Source organism: Protopterus annectens, chromosome 12.part0 (assembly GCF_019279795.1).
Source record: "Protopterus annectens isolate FY-2018-M chromosome 12.part0, PAN1.0, whole genome shotgun sequence".
Classification (NCBI taxonomy): Eukaryota; Metazoa; Chordata; order Ceratodontiformes; family Protopteridae; genus Protopterus; species Protopterus annectens.
The window spans coordinates 90,735,759-90,754,309 of NC_056746.1; the positions used below are offsets into that span (position 1 = coordinate 90,735,759).

General features: G+C 34.7%; 1 protein-coding gene and 1 long non-coding RNA gene across 3 annotated transcripts in view; one reads left to right on the forward strand and one right to left on the reverse strand.

Annotated features, from left to right (window-relative positions):
• Positions 1–18,551, forward strand: part of CARD11 (caspase recruitment domain family member 11) — a 2,459,919-nt gene that overhangs the window by 2,325,588 nt on the left and 115,780 nt on the right. The window lies entirely within an intron of this gene.
• Positions 2,178–13,216, reverse strand: LOC122816361. The gene is made up of 2 exons (XR_006367078.1): positions 13,140–13,216; positions 2,178–2,380 (listed from the first exon to the last, which is right to left on the reverse strand). It is a non-coding gene; the product is annotated as an uncharacterized LOC122816361 (long non-coding RNA).

Here is an 18,551-nt window from a genome sequence, read left to right on the forward strand (position 1 = left end):
TACAGTCTAGAAAGGGAAAACTGCTCCATCCACACTAAACTCTGAGATCGCATTATAGTCTAGAAAAGAATAACTGCCACATCCACAATAAACTCTGAGATCGTATTACAGTCTAGAAAGGGATAACTGCCCAATCCACAATAAACTCTGAGAATGCATTACAGTCTAGAAAGGGAAAACTGCCCAATCCACAATAAACTCTGAGATTGCATTACAGTCTAGAAAGGGAAAACTGCCCATCCACACTAAACTCTGGGACTGTACTAAAGTCGAGAAAGGGAAAACTGCCCATTGCACACTAAACTCTGAGATCGCATTACTGTCTAGAAATGGAAAACTGCCTATCCACACTAGACTCTCAGATTGCATTAAAGTCTAGAAAGGGAAAACTGCCCCATCCACAATAAACTCTGAGTTGGTACTACAGTCTAGAAAGGGAAAACTGCCCATCCACACTAAACTCTGAGATCGCATTACAGTCTAGAAAGGGAAAACTGCTCCATCCACACTAAATTCTGAGATCGCATTACAGTCTAGAATGGGAAATCTGCTCCATCCACACTAAACTCTGAGATTGCATTACCGTCTAGAAACGGAAAACTGCCTATCCAAACTAAACTCTGAGATGGTATTACAGTCTAGAAAGGGAAAACTGCCCCATTTACACTAAACTCTGAGATCGCATTACAGTCTAGAAAGGGAAAACTGCCCAATCCACACTAAACTCTAGAATTGCATTACAGTCTAGAAAGGGAAAAACTCCCCATCCATACTAAACTCTGAGATCGAATTACAGTCTAGAAAGGGAAAACTGCCACCATACCTGAGGTACTGGTATAAGGCAAAGCAGACCCTGTCGTCATGATGTTTCATCCTTGTTTGGTGCTGCATAGATGTAATTGCACATTACAACTCTTATCAGGACAAATAAAAGGAACCACCTTCTAGCCCTTATTTATGACTCATGGTCACAACAAGCTTCCTACACTGAAATCAGGCACGTAAGAGACAGACACGGATGAAGGATTAGAATAATATCAGTAATTGTTGGACAGTGTAACTGCTACCAGCCTAGCCAGAATCCACGCATTAGCCCATAAACAAAAGTTGCAGACAATAAAATTATTGCTAAGAAAATAAAACAATAACAAATAAGCCTTTATTTGTAAGTAAATGAGTGTAAGTTTACAAATAGTCATTAATTGCCTCAAGTATTGCAGCTATAAATAAATCAATGTAAGAGGACAAGTCAACATCATGGAGCACTTCATAGGGCATGTATGCACTGCATACAACAATTACTTGCTCCTCTGCATAAAATATTGACACCTACACACTTGACTTCCTGAAAATATCCATCATTTAGTTCTTCAGATATATAACGTCTCAAGTTTACTCATTCAGTGACTTGGCAATTTTAGAGTAAGGTACATGTATATAGATATGATCTCACTAGACTCAGATCAGATAGAGATACGAGGTACAAGCTGCCACAAAAAAAAAAAAAAACAGTGGTCCAACTCAGAAATTAATAATGACCGAAACCCACATTGTAATTATTGAATAGCCAAACCAATAAGAAGCAAAATTGCTGAAACTAATACAAATTCACTGGCCAGTGATGCATTCCAGTAAATGATAACATATACACATAGGACCAAGGGTCTATAAGCACCAGTATGATGTTAACCACCTTAATGAAAATAAAACTTAATCCATCAAAATTACAGTTCATTGAACTGCAATTTCGCAAGCCCATTTTTACGAAAGTGCATTTATTTGAAAATGCACTTTCATGAAAATCATTTCAGCGAAGTGAGGTGACCGGTTTTCCAGTGGTGTTTGGCAGGGGAATTTGTTGTTGTAGATTGGCGTACAGTGAGGATAAGGGAATATTCCATTTTCCCCACTGTATTGCAATCTCAGAGTTAGTATAAGTAAGTAGTGTGGGTGTGGGAGGCACAGCCCTTCACATGGGGGGTGCAGAGAGGCTTGCTCCTCTGCATACATGTGTTTAGTGTATTTTTTTTTTTGTTTCGGTGGCTCAGTTTTCGTGAAAGTGCATTTGCGAATAAATGCACTTTTGCGAAAATGGACTAGTGAAATTGCAGTTTGATGAACTGTAATTTTAATTGGTCAAAGCAGAATTCATATATGTATATATCAAATTATAGTACCTCAATCGAAGAGCAGCAGTCCCAGCAAAACTTTCTTAAAAGTAGTCAGTTAACAGACATCCGAACATGCTAGCATGGTGAGGGTCACTTTGCAACCCTTCTAGCAAAAGTTCCGCAAACCCCAAAACATGCATCTGATAATGTCTCCACCATGACATAATTCATCTGCAGAAAATTCATTCTTTATACCATAAGGGATACATCTGTGAAACAAAAAGGACAGAAACCAGTTTGAGAATCAAGCTGCAAACTTGGATCCAAGAAATACAATGTCAAATATAGTGAAACATCTAGTTTTTATGCATAATTTCCCAGTGCAACGTGTCATCTATGATCACAGACCTCTAAACCAAAATCTGGCCAACATGAGTATTAATAATTAGTAATAATAATAATAGTAATAATGGAATCTTGGTGCTGTTACTTACTAGCAAAAATCATTGCAGTGATATGAATCACATCAGTCACATCAGAGCTCATCATGCCTAATAAATGTTTCAGTACCGATATCACAAAGGACAGAATTTAAATTCTTGACTGAAGAAAGGAGCACACAAAAAATGACAAACACACAATGAAAGCAGTTAGAACTCCATCGCCATGTCCATAAACAGCAGGTACAATCAATAATACACCAAGGATTCAAAATATGGGAAACAGTACCTGTAATAAAGGCAGTTGTGCTATCAAACGTCTAAATAATCAAACCTGCAGTAAACAAAATCAAACATGATCACATGAGAGTCCAACATCAAAGGAACTGTGCTAATGATAAGCTTTACATTATTAAAAATATAACATAGTTATAATGAAATACTCAATGTCTTGCATCTATCAGACTATTGGTTATTAATACAAATGTTAGGTTTGCTACCTGTGGATACCAAAACCTAGTATTTCAGTAAAAATGCCTGTGATATTTCTATAGCGGATTTGCAACTTTTGGTAAATCTGTTTTAAGAATATCACTTTTTATCTGACATATATAAGTTAAATATTGCCATGAGCAGCAAACCAGTTTGATAACTATACCTACTATTGTAATATCATCATATTTCTATCCTAAGTATTTTATGTACCTAAATGGGTTGTTGCCTTAGCATTTCTTTGAGTAGATCAGTGGGACCAACCTTGGTGGCACTTAGTAGTTATTTATTGACATTAGATTACAAGGGAGAGTCTAGGTAGAAGCCCATTTTCAGCAATATGAAGTGATGGAAAAACAGGTTTATGTATATTTAGAGAGAGTCAGTGAAGTGAATTTAGTAGAAGTAAGGAAGTAAGTGAAGAAGGGGGAGTAATGAGGTATAAGGAATGAGAAGGTACTTACTCACATTTAGGGATATAGGTTATCCTGGTTTTGAGCAAGAACAGAGCCAGAGTTTAGCTAGGAAGTCTTTCAGAGTGTTTTTTTTTCTCAAAAATCTTTTTATTTTTCAAATCATTTGAATGAATTTCATAGTATTTATACATAGCATCTTAAATAACTATGTATACTGTTTACATTAGCCTGATGCTATAACAGATCTTAATGTATAAAGTTACTTTATAAGTATGTCCAATTCATTATCAGAGTGTCTGATCAATTTTTTATAGTGTCAGTCAACAATAAGACTTTTCCCCAAGGCCTGTTGATAAATGGCTTTCGATAAATTCTTAGTTCTTTAATTTTAATTTCCAATAATGCTGTGATCTTCAGTAGAATGTAGTTTTCCAAAGTTGGTATTGTGTTTGTATCCCATCTTCTTGTTATACACTTCCTTGAAATTGCAAGTATAGTCCATATTAGATACATATTTCACCTATTCAAATGAGGACCTTCGTTCACATTTAATAATACAAGAGCTTTAGTTAAATAAAATGATTCATTAAAGCAAGCATGTAGAAAGTTATTAATACCATTCCAAAATGGCTTAATTTTAACACAATCAAAGAAAATGTGGTTCCAATCTGCATTGTGTACTTGCTCACATCTCCAACATATTCCTTTTATGAAAGAACTAATTTTACTGATTCTGTCTGGGGTTAAGAATGCTCTGTGCAAGCATTCCAAATAAATTAAAAACTTTCCAGTATTGTGTAAAGGATCTATATTTTATCAATAAGATGTTTCTTTTAATATCTTCAGTTAACTGTATTGAGTGTCCTTTTGTTATATATTTCCAATATGAGGTTTTGGGTGTTGTTGTGTAGTTTATCAATATTTTGTAAAATTTAAAAAATGCTGTTTCCCATGTCAAAGTCATTATATATGATTTCAAATATGTATTTCATAAATTTAGGTATTTCTTTAAATGAAGAATTGTTAATTATTCTACTTAAATCTTGCGAATATGACAAAATACTCTGTAAAGTTAGCCAGTCCTGTTGTGGAATTTTGTATGTTGTTTTTGTTACTTGCATATCTAAATCATTTAGTTCTTTGATACATTGGAGCCAACAAACAAATCATTTCTGTTCCCAGGAATTAATAATTTCTCTACATATTTTATGTGGAAAGTTCTTTGTGACTATAAATGGTGTTAAAAGATCAAACCAGATTTTTAAATCTATATTTGGATTAATAATTTTCCTAAATGAGTCAATGTAATAATTAATCATATAAGTTTTAGTGGGTTTAATTATGTTATATTGCATACTAATACATATGTGCCATGGCAAATTGTTTTTATCTGTTATTTGAATTTTTTTTGTAAATCAAATTCATTTATTGATATTATAGTTAGTAATTCTTTCCAATTTGCAGAGTAATTTGGACTTATCCAATCTGAGATTGATTTAGATATTGATGATTTTATATATGTTTCTATATCAGGAAAGTTTAACCCTCCCTGTTTCCATGGTCTGATATGATGTATTAAAGCTATTCTGTTTCTTTTGGGAAACCATAAAAATTTAATTAGGCATGAATTCATTTCTTTAAGTATATTCCTTACTGGTAACAGTTGTATTGCCAATGCTATATATAGGATCTTGGGCAGTAAAACCATTTTTATTAACTGTAGTTTATCTTCAAATGTTAATATTATTTTTGTTCCATTTTTCCACAGAGATATTAATTGTATTGATGATATTATTGTAGTTTGAGACTAATTAATTATTATCCTTGCATAACTCAATTCCTAGATATTTTAAGGTAGATTCTTGTTTCCCTATGATGTGATCCCCCCTTAGTCTGCAGTTCTTTTTTTTATTTAAAATAAACATTTTGATTTTGATTTATTGAAATGGAGTCCTGGAGTCATGTGAAATGTGTCAGTTAGTATATCTAATTCTTCTAATGTCTCTTTTGTATTAGATAATGTTAGTAATATGTCATCAGCAAATAGCATTACTTTAGAATTGTATTGTTCACAAACATCTATTCCTTTTATTTTTATATTGAGATGAATTGAATCTACCAATATTTCAATAGCCAGAGCAAATAGAATAGTTGACATGGGACATCCTTGTTTAGTGCCTTTTGTTATATGCTAAATTATTTGTATGTATATTCTTTAGGAGATGAGTAAAGGATACAGGAAATTCAAATAGCATTAGGATTTTGAATAAATAGTCCCAATTTAGAGAATCAAAGGCTTTCTCTATATCTAAGTCAATTATGAAAGTTTCTTTATTAACATAATCTATAAGAGAAATTATCCTTTTAATATTGTCATTTGTTTGTCTATGATATATAAATCCAGTTTGATCATTATTTATTGTTTTGGATAGTGGTATTTTCATTCTGTTAGTTACTATTGTCTAAATATCTTATAGTCATTATTTAATAACGATATAGGCTTATATGAGGTACAGAGGTTTGGGGATTTGTTTTCCTTTAGCATTGGTGTGATTAAGGAATATCTCCAAGAGGGTGGTATTAAAGCTTGTGACTGAATTTCTAATAGAGTTTTATGGAAGAGGGATAGTATCTTTAAAGGAAAAAGTTTATATATTTCCAGAATTATGCCATCTATACCTGGAGCTTTATTATTTTTACCCTCTTTTATTGTATCTGTAATTTCTTTGTAGTATATGGGTGCTTGCAGATCTAGTTTTAATTTTTCTCTAGATTTAATTGATCGATATGTATATTTTCTTTTAGGAAATGTTCCATAGAGTGATTTCTATAGGCATCAAGAATGTCACCTATATCCAAGACATTTTCCCTTTATTTTAATGGAAGATACTTTTAATGTTATTAGCTTTTGATTGTATTTTGATTCTTGTGGATAAATTATGTAGTTATTTGGGAGACGTGGCCAAGGTATTTTTAGCTTTTCTAAAGCTAAACTAGTTTTATGTGTAGAATTTCATTGTATTTATTGTTTAGTACTTCTACTTTCTTTTTCATCTCCAAATGATTTTAATATTTTTCAGCTTTTACTGAGAAAAGTCTGGATTGTAGATCTAATAATATAGAATCCCATCCTCTGATTTTTTTTTTAAACCAAGTTAGGATTTTACCATATATGTAAGTTTTTACTGAGTCCCATATCATTATTTTATTTACCTCTGCGATGTAATTAATATCTAAGAAGAACTGTAATTCAGATAATAACCATAGTTTGAACTCTTTAATTTTAGTTATATATGCTGGAATTCTGGAGTTAAAGATTAATGGTTTGTACCCATTTTGAAGTTTTAGTATCAATGAATTGTGGTCTGAAAAGGGGCAGGGAGTGATTGAGAAATTAATGATTTTAGAGTGTAAGTCATGGGCAGCAAATATTTTATCTATTCTAGTTTGGGTACCAAATCTGTGATCTTGATGGGAAAACAACAAAGATTTATCTTCTTTAAATTTGAAAGTATCTACAAGATGAAATTATTCTACCCACTTGTTTAAAGCTTTTGATACAGCAGATGTACACAGCGGTCTTTTATTTGTAGTTTCAGAAATATGAAATATACAGCTGCCTTTATAATTATTGGAAATTAAATCCAAGTGTTTTTTTAACAGTTCCTGTTCCAATGCCTGGGAACCAGTATAAATTGGCTAGGGTCCATATTCTGTTATTATATTTAACTATTACTAATCCCATAAGGCCTTCTTTATATTCATACTTATAAATGATTTCTGGGTTAATCACATTTGTTTTCCATAAAATTGTTACCTCTTTTGTCTTTGTCTTATAAGGGGATTGTGCCAATATCATATATTCCTTAGGATTCCATTTGTAATTGTCATTTGTTTTGAAATGAGTTTCTTGAAGGAAGACAATTTGTGCTTTGTTCAGTTTTAAATATTTCAGTAGATCTGATCTCTTGCAAGGATTGTTTAAGCCATTGGTATTTAAATATAAAGTTAAATCCATCTTAGGTTATTTAAACTATGTATTTTTTGTTTTATTGTGACTATTAAACATTTTCCTCTGATAACTATAAAGTATATGTTTGAGCTTTTAAAGGAAATTATCAGTTTTATACTTTGAGTGTTTACCAATAAAGTAATGTTTTGGTAAGGCATACTAAAAATGTTTTTGTGAAATACATTTAAATTAATAATGTTAACGAAACACCAAAAAATATGTATATACCAAGGCAGTAAAGGTCCTGAACATAAAACACAAACTGGAACTAGCAAAAGCACTCCAGGACTACCAGGACCTCAGGCAGAAACAGATCCTTTATTAAAAATGTAACCGCTTTCATGCCCACAACAGGGCACGTCTGATGAAGTGCCGTGTTGTGGGCATGAAAGCGCTTACATTTTAATAAAGGATATGTTTCTGCCTGAAGTCCTGGGTGGTCCTTGAGTGTTTTTTGCTAGTTCCAGTTAATGTTAACAAAACTAAGATCTGCACTAACCATAGAATGAAAATCATTCCTAATCTGATAGATAATCCTAAATCCATCAGATTATCACTCATACCTTGACAGTCCAGAACATCTGAGCTCCACAAATAAATTATCATATGGAGAATATTTGTAATAGGAATAAGTAATGTTTATATATTTATATTATTTTGAACAGATATAGTACTATTGTAGATTAGACATAATTCTAATACAATATAAATGTCTACTTATTGTATAAGCAATTCATATTTACATGAAAGATAGATGACAAGCAATTCAATCATAGTAAAGTAGGATGTATCATATATAAAACCTCAGTAAAAGATTATAACATGCAGTTATTTAACATATTCACCCTTATTGATGAAGTATTTCAAAACTTATTACTTAATATAAATAGATGGTAATAATATGTATACCTAATGTTTATAATACAATGTATTTTACTACATATATCAGAGGTTATATTTCATTGTTTGCCAGCATTTAAGTTATCACTTTGTTTGTTGCTAACTTACTTAAAGCATCATGTTTGTTTTATGTGAACATTGATGAAAGTTAGTACATTTTAATTATCAGTACATCCCTCTCCCCCCCCCCCATTTCCTACACATAAGGATTTTCATATCTGTCATTTCTTATTATAAAATGAGTGAAATTATAGGTTAAAAACAACAACTTCACTTATTGTGATTAATGATTACAAGTTCCCTTTCCATATTCATAAATTGCCATTTTATGGCATATACTGAAAGTTTTTAGATTTAAATGGCAACATTCTATTTTGTATAATCAGCAAAGGTTAAACTGAGTGTCAATTTAATACTATTTGTTCAGCATGTGATTGTTACATTCTGTGAAATTCCCTGTTCAGGCTTCTATTGTTTCTCTTGAACAACTTGCCAGTTTGATGTCATGTATAAGACATTAGTTACCTTGGTAACAGCTTAAGTATTATGTATGGTCAAGATGGGGTTACAAAACCACAATTCAAGTTAAAGCAATTATATGACTTGTTATGCACATTTACTCATATAAGAAAATCATCATGCTTCCCCTTGATGTTCAAAGTAGTGTATGTCATTTATGACAAGTTAAAATAGTAGTGTTATTATACAGAAGCCCGTGTTATTAAACTATTGTCAATTTAATACTATTTATTCAGAATATGTTGTTACATTCTGTGACATTTCAAGTTCAGGCTTCTATTGTTTCTCTTGAACAACTTTGTCAGTTTGATGTCATGTACAAAACATTAGTTACTTTGGTAACCACTTAGGTATTATATATGGTCAAGTTGGGTTACAAAAACTACAATTCAAGTTAAACCAATATATGACTTGTTATGCACATTTACTTATATAAGAAAATCATCATGCTTCCCCTTTATGTTCAATGTAGTGTATGTCATTTATGACAAGTTAAGACAGTAGTGTTATTATACACAAGCCCATGTTATTAAATCCTGTCTTTAATATCTAAATTCAGCAGACTGCTTCATCTTATGTGACAATTATATATTTTATGTCTAGATTTACTAAAATCATATATTACATAACTATTGTGTGTGCGTGTGTGTGTGTGTGTGTGTGTGTGTTGGCTGTTGCTTAGTTATTTGAAAGACCACAAGCTATAATGCTTATTCTTATTAGCAGCTCCTTCCAAGCATGTTTATATAGTCCATAGACTTTAAATTATGAGACCCTTCTAGTTTCTTATTTGTTATAAGTATATTTCCATCTTTACATACACACACCAGTACTTCAAGCATGGGCAACAATGCCCATACAGTTTTGCCAGAATACCATTCACTAGTTCATGTGGTGTGTTTCCAGGCTGTTCTTAAAATATCCAAACCAATATTTGTCATGTTCCATTTTACCAGCCTGTACCTTGCAGCAGCCACTCTGCCAGTGAACCACTCAACATACCTTCCATTCCCACAGATATTTCTACGAAGAAAATCTGATGACTCTCTAGCACTTCCCAGCAATCGCAAACACCACTAGAATCAGTTATCCCCATATGCCCAACACATCCGAGCACGCTCACCTCCTAGACCACTGCAAGGGGTACTGCACAAGACTAAGTGCTCTTAGTCTTTCACATGAATCCTTAATGTGTTTGGACCAAAATACATTTTAAATATAAAACTGCGCTTATTATTTATTTATTTTATTTTTTTTATCAAGAATCAACTTAATGAGCTGAACGAATGTGTTTAGAGACCAACAATATGTGTACATGTGGTTTAAAACAGCCCTTTTATTATATATATTTTTTAAACCAAAAACTTCATTGCCGAGAATCATCTCGGAGGCTCCTCAGAGCCGTTAAGCATTATTGTCACTCTGTCTCTGTTACCATAGCAACCTGGGAGTGTCTGTTTCTGTTAGTGTGTCTGTATACTGCATACCAAAGGCTCACGATACACCTGACTCAAAGCTTTACTTCACTGCAACTTCAAGCCTAAATTCCCTCCCTTTCAGTGAGGCAGCAGCCAGGAAAAGAACGGAGAGCAAACAGATAAAAAAAACCTCCCAACAAGCTGCCACAACAATCTCACTCAGATGTATAAACAAACTATTTTCTGCCAAAATATCCCAAATCACAGTTTTATCCACCCCCTTCCCCTGGATCCAGGCTAAAACACCAAATGTCTCTTCGTAATACACAAGTATCAGTAAACCTCAATCACAAGCTGCAACACACAGCTTCCCTGAGATGAAAACAGCAACACCCAACAGCTGCCAGACACAGCTGCATCCACACACACCATGTCAGGCTTAATCAAACAGCACTCAAAGCTATGATACCTGCCATAATTGATATTAACTATGTTTAGACAGAATAATAATGGCATTTGTACTAGCTGTCAGACACGGCTGCATCCACGCACACCATATCAGGATTGATCAAACAGCACTCGAAGCTATGATACCTGCCATAATTGATATTAACTATGTTTAGAAAGAATAATAATGACATTTGTACTAGCTGCCAGACACAGCTGCATCCATGCACACCATATCAGGAATGATCAAACAGCACTCATAGGTGTGACACCTGCCATAATTGATATCAACTATGTTTAGACAGAATAATAATGACATTTGTACTAGCTGCCAGACACAGCTGCATCCATGCACACCATATCAGGATTGATCAAACAGCACTCGTTGCTATGATACCCGTCATAACTGATATTAATTATATTTAGACAGAATAATGATGACATTTGTACTAAGAGCTTGCTACTATTATTTAACCAGGATATACATGACATTTCTAAATCATACTTTAACTGAAGAAGGCATTGGTCTCCATGACAACATTTTTTTTCAAAACACTCTACTGTTACTGCTATTATATATGGTGTTAATTTGTTACATTTGAGTCTGAACTCTGATGAATGGTACCTTGTTGAATTAGTTAATTACTTAAATTATTATAAGTAAAATCAATGAAAAATTAACAAGATAAGTATTCATTGAGTTCAAGTAGGGGAATAGAAACTTCTATGTTTGTATTATATGTTGCTTTGTTTGGCTTATATATAATGTAAATAGTAACCCATCTTGACCTACCTTTGTTTGTGAAGAATTATTGGACTCTCTAAACATTCTGAATAAATCATTACTGTTTCTCAGTTGTTTTATTTTTTGGGACAGCTATCTTTGAATCAGTTTTTTGTTTCTTCTTTCTAGCATCAGTCCAAGGATTTGTTTCTTTTATTCTTTTAAGAGTAGGGGCCATCCATTCCATTTCTTCTGGGATATATACTATGTTGTTGTTTTTGATAAATATAGTAGCTTTTTCTAAGTCATTAAAGGTTCTCATCTCATTGGCACAAAAGTATTTTTATCTTAGCTGGAAAGGCCAGCTGTGCTTTAATGTTGTTTTGTTTCAACAGTTTTATTATTGGCCAGACTTTTTTCCTTTGTTCTAGTATTCTGGAAGAATAATCATTGTCAAACCTTATTGGGCTTTGATTGTATTTTAAGGGTAATTTTCTCCAAGCAGATTTTAATATTAGTTCTTTGTCCAGAAATTAAATAAATGTTATAACTATGCCTCTAGGTGGAGTATTTGTTGAGTTAGAAGCAGGTTTCCTCCGTGGTCTATGCACCCTTTAAATTCCAAATGAAAGTCCCTCTTTCAAGTCTAAAAATTCAGGAATCCAGGTTGTTAAGAATGCAATAATGTCTTCTCCTTCAGTGTTTTCAGGCAGACCAAATATTCTTATGTTGTTTCTCCTTTCCCTGTTTTCTAAGTCATCAAATTTTGTTAAGCAGCCATGTATTCTCTTTAAGCAGAAATTCATTTTGGAATTCTTCCTCTTTGAGTCTCCCTTCAATATCATTTAGAGAAGTTTCTATATTTGTTATTTTTGTATGGTGTTGCTGTAATAGTTCCTTAAGAGTATCAGTCTGTTTTTGAGAATTTAATTTAAGGTTTTCTAAGTCATTTTTAAAGCCATCCATGTTCAAAGATAGTTCCTGTAAGGTAGATGTCATCAGTTGCAGTTCCTTTTTCAAAGCAGCATCTGGATGAGAATTCCTTGAGTTGTTCATATTCAGTGAATAAATATAACTCAAGTTACTTGACAGGATAATTTTTGTATATCTCCGCCAAAATTAGTTTATCTATAGATTTCTGATATTTTAAACTTGAAAATAATAAAATGTTCCTATATTATTATACTAGTTTATGGAGCTCTCAAAATTCACTGCTCTCAGTTGGCCATCTAGGCTCCACCCCTCAGAGTGGTTTTGAAAGATTGGAGGGAGGGCACAGACCTGATGGATGAGCTGTTCCAAGCCTTAGGAACCTTGTATGAATACAGACAATGCCCAGCAGTTTAAATTGTTATAAAGAGATCCACAGCAGTAAATATTTTGTTACAGAGGAGTTTACTTACCCATGTGGTACAAAGAGCTAGGGGTCTTTTGTACTTACTTGGACAAGCATCCTATCTGAACTCTACTACCACATTGACTGCAAAAACAGTACCACAATATCAAGGAAGTAACCTTTTTCTGAATTTATGTTACATATTATATACTGCTATTAAAAGCTATTTTGTTTCATGTTAATTTCAGATTTGAAATTGGTCTAGTTTGTTCCTTCTGGCGTGTATTACTGTTGATTACAGAACAGTAGAATCTTTATACTGACCTATGTACTGTTTTGCTCTGCTTCCATCTTGTGTTTATGGATGCTGTTTTTCTATTTTGCTGGCTTGCAAGATGTCCAACCTACAGCAGAAACAAAGAAACAGGAACAATATTAAATAAGTGATTAAAGGGACCATAAAATGCCTGGCCATATAGATGTCTAGGCTTACACACAAAGTTTCCTGCCACTTTTTTCAATCAACAGTGTTTTTCTGTCCACATAAGCAGCGCTGTACATGTTAATCCTGATATAAGTTTGTGTCAACCCATTCAGTCATCAAGACTACCCTTAAAGCTAGCCAAAGCAGTACTTTGTTTAACCTGTAGTGTTAACTTTGCTGAGTTAGGAACCTATCCCTCCTGTAAAACTTATTTGTTAGTATAAATGCTAGTCTCCTAGTATTAGTGTTTATAAAAGTTATGATTTTGCAAAGAAATAGGAGGTCAAATAAGCCTGTGTTTTTCATAACTCAAAAGGTGAGACAAAGGTCACCTCAAATCACTTGGTAGGCTACTAAGTATAAAACAAGTTGTGCTTATCTGTTAGGATACTTGAATGATTTAAGGCGCTTTAATTTTCTTCATTAGAAATCTTTGGGACCTTTTCAACTGAGCAGTTAGCTAGGATTTGTACATACCAAGAGGATGTATTTGATGATGAGTCTAATAAGGGAAGAGTGCAGTGGTGGGATGACCTCTTTGGATTTTGAAGTTATTCCCTTGGAAATTAACTGGACTAAATAGAAGGATTTCCTGACTATAGTAGAAACGTAATCATTGAATGAGAGAGAGCTGTCCATATAAGGAAGCAGATTGCTTATGATCATATCTGTCTGAAGAGGAGTAGCATTTGTAACATATGAGGCAGGAGTAACTTTTTTCGCTGAATACTACTATTCAGATACTGCATTTGTTTTTTTGTTTTTTTTTTGTTTTGTTTTTTGCATTTGGCTTGAGACCAGGTACTTCCTCATTCCAGCACTACACACACCACTGGTTATTACCACTGACATCTGCTACCAGGTTTGATTGTAAATGCAGGCCCACACCATTTTGGAAGTAATCTTTTCTACACCTGAGTATCTCAGAATGTGCTTGTACTTATTTAAAATTTTTGTTTTATGTTACTTTAATGTTGCGTATAAATAGCCTAGCTGGCTCCTGTTGAGAGAAGTAGATATCACTGCTGTTGTTTGTTGCTTACATTACTGTTAGTTACATAGTAGTGCCAACTTTTTATTCATCTTTCTACTCTAGTGGTCTCCATTAAATCTGTCGTATTTGTGGATGCTGCCACTCTATCTTGCTGGCCTGTGGCATAACCTTGCTGCCTTGAACCCTGCTGCAGGTTTTGACTGCAAAAGCAGTCCCACAACATCCAGTTAGTTGATTGAGCTTGTAGAATATATATATGAGTAGGAGGTGCTCATTTTGGTAACTTTACTTTTTCTACCATCCTCACAAACCAGATTCCTTGAATAGTCTACCCTAGTGATTGCCTGTGCTTCACTGCACCTGGGCACATACATCAGCAGTTTGTGGCACCTTCTGTGATATTGGACTTAGCTGTACTAATTGTTGTTCCCTGCTGTCTAATTCTCCTCTGTGTCTAATTTCTGTCTGGCTATATTGTATCACTGCATGGCTGATTGTTTGCTGCCTTGTTATCTTGTATCATTATTGTAGCTGATTGTTTACTGTCTTGCTACATTTTATCACTGTGTGTTTGATTGTTTACTGCCTTGCTGTATTGTATCATTACTGTGATTGACTGTTTACTGCCTTGCTATATTGTATCACTGCCTGGCTGATTGCTTACTGCCTTGCTATATTGTATCATTACTGTGGCTAATTGCTTACGCCCTTTCTATATTGTATCACAGTGTGGCTGATTGTTTACTGCCTTGCTATATTGTATCATTACTGTGATTGTTCACTGCCTTGCTATATTGTATCACTGCGTGGCTGATTGTTTACTGCCTTGCTATATTGTATCATTACTGTGGTTGTTCACTGCCTTGCTATATTGTATCACTGCGTGGCTGATTGCTTATCGCCTTGCTATATTACAACTTTGCTGAGATACTACTGCACATCTTGTTGCACTGCTCCTACTTTTTGCCCTGTATGTATTACATGCATCTGAGCCTACTGTAGAGGTGTCTAGTCATACTGCTATGGCACCCACACCTATAGTACCTAATGTGTAACATTTTGCCTATGGTATTATCCACTTTGTAAATCTTGTAGCATTTTGCCTATAAGTCTGATGTAAAATCTTGGGGACAGTTGTACCCATAGTGCTTACATTATTTGCTGTGGCATCTGCTTGCTGCCTGGTTGTACACTGATAATTAGTATTGCAATGGTTTTGGCATTGTGCTATTCCTTCCTGGAGGCACTCTCATGTTGTAGAAGCCTGTAGGTGCTTCACGTAATATTGGTTTAATTTTCTGTGGCATCAGTGCCAGCTGTTTAGTTAATCTTTATGATATATTGAACTGTACTAGGTTGTACTGTATTGAGCTATCCTGAGTTGAACTGTACTGTATGGTATCATATTGTACAGAAGCTGCAATGTTTTGCACTGTCCTTTAACCGTTTTCACTGTCATTTTATATATCATACAGCTGATGTGTTGTACTGCTTCACTATCCCTTTACATATCAGCCTCAAAAATAAAACTTAGCATTGCAGTCAACTTATCAGCTCTCCCTTCCTAGGCTGACCAAGGATCTGTCCCCCTTCCCCCATATGTTGCAAATCTTTTAGCATCAGGCACCCCAAGGCAATATATAAGATACCATGTGCTCAGCTCTGTTATTACCTCAGAATTAATGCACATGTGAAATATACAAATACTTATTGCAACTGAAAGCAAACATTTCACATAAGCTGGATATCAATAACTATACTAAAACCATACCTACATACAGCAAGACAGACATAAAATCTTCCTATGCTGACGTACTGCAAAAAGTGCATCCAGAACTATAAAGGCCCTCCTAGACATGACTCTGCAGACAAATGCACCTCAGCCAGACCAGAGTAACACACTGTTACCTGTTCCATACTACATTGTGGCCTCTTCTACTACCAAAGATAAGAGTCATCAGAGTCATTTGTTGAACTCTTTCACAAAACTCCTTCAAAAAAAAACAAATCACTAATCATAATGATGTACTTGCAATAGGTGACTCCACAGACTGGTACACTGCTTCGTCACTTACAATGCTGAGCAGAGAGAAGACAAAAGTCACCTACCTCTCAGGTGGTAGAAAATGCCATGTTATCAGGATGCTGCAGCCCGTCACTCACAAGTTCAAATATGACATTGACATTGCCCATGTGGGTGTAAATCACTTAAGATGAACTCCCTTAAACTATATGAAGATGGACATGATGGGGGTCTCAAAGTATGCCTGTAAGGCTGGAGGAAAACTAGTCTTGAGATGTATCGTACCATCATTGAGCAGGATTCCATAGTAAAAGCAAAAGATGATCAACTTTAATAATTGGTTTAGAAACAATGTCACTGTGAGGGGGCCCAGTGTTTGTCAGACTGCAGTAAGATGCAAGACAGTCTCATCTGTTTTATCAAGGATACCTGCACCTTTCTTATTAGAGATTTCAGATACTGGGTAAGACTTCTTCCACCCATATAGTGCCATTTTTGGCAATGGTCTACCCAGGCTATCAATCTTGCAAATATAAATTCCAGTCTGGCAATATATCAGTGTAGCACTGAGGAGAACTACAAACATAAATAAGAAAATGCTCTCCACCGAAGCCTCCTTAACTTTGGAAAACATAGATATTTGCATGCAGTCATAATCCACTGTATTGTAACCATCAAAATGTACACCTCAGTAAAGTTTGTACATAGTATCTCTCTCTCTCTCTTTCTCTTGTATTACATTTGTGTTCCACTGTTAGCTGTAATTGTCACATTTTTATTGCTTCTGTTTTGATCATAACCCAGGCTGCAATTTAGGCAAAAGACCATGCTGATTACGCAACTGAACAATCATTGGTTTGCATGATTAGGTTTAGTTTGTTGTTCAGCTAATTTTCATTAAGGCTACTCTTAAAAAAGTTAATGGAAAAATACATTTACTGAGAGGTCTATTACAAGTGCTCACATGCCATTAACTTGCGACACACTTCCCTCCTGCCACTGCCACAGCGAGTGTCCTAACTCTCACCACCCCAGTTCCCATGCACTACTGGTAAGCTAATTATCCCTCCTAGAACCCTGTCCCTAACCCTAAAAACAACTCTTGATTGCTCCCTAAACCTAAAACATGCCTTGCCAACATAATCCTCCAATCCCTTCTGCTCATCAACTAAACCTAAAATCCCCCTCCCCTTCCCAACCTTAACCCTCTCTAAATCCCAATTGTCCCTAAACCTAAAGTCCCTCTCCCCTCAGTAACCCTACACTAACTCCTAATCACTCCCTAAACTTTACCCCCCATTTCCCTAACCCTGTGCTAACTCTTGATTAGTCCTTAAACCTAGAACACCCCTCCTCCCAACCCTAATGCTGAGCTAACTACCGATCACTCCCTAAACCTAAAATCCCCCTCCCCCAGCCCTAAAGTCTTCCTCCCTAATTCCATTCCCCTCTTACCATGTCCATGACAAGACGCTGATGTCATCTGGTAGTTCAGGCAGCTGCTTGACCAGGTGTGCAGACTGGGAAATAGCCACTTGATTCCCTACCTGTGAGTTAGTGGAATTCAGTCAGCCTGGGCTCGAGCAGCTGTAAGTCTTTCTTTTATTGGGAGACTTTTTATCAGTTTGACTTCATTAATTTCCCTGGTCTTATCTTCAGGTGTTACTCCACTGTTTGTAGTTTGTTGTGTGTCTATAATGTGTGTATCTATGGGAGGTTGGTAGAATGGTTAAGGTGCTTGTCTTATCGACACAAGGTGCAGGGTTTGATTCTTACATGGGGTAATTGGCTAGGCTTAAAATGGCCCATAAGAGTAGTTAGCCTAGTACTAATGTATGAAACTACAATAAGTATATTCTATGAATCTATGTAGGTTCATCTGTTATATTTGAATTCTGTAGCCTGTAGTCTTAATTACCTCTTATGGGTAGTGATGGCTAATGTGTTGCTAAATGTTCCGAGCATAGTTTCCTTCAGTAATTTGGAATAAGAGTAAAATACATGCATTTAAAATTAATGGAAAACTGAATTATTTATTTACATTTGTTATTCATTCATCAAAGAAGACGTTACAGTATTATTTGCTGTCCCTCCTATATCAGGTTTAAGAAATGTTCTAAATGTCCTTCCCTCTGCTACTACCAAGTTCATTGTAATTGTTATATGGTGGGATTCCATTAAGTTCCTTATAATTCATACAAGCTGGATAAGCCGTATGACAATGTTAACTTAATT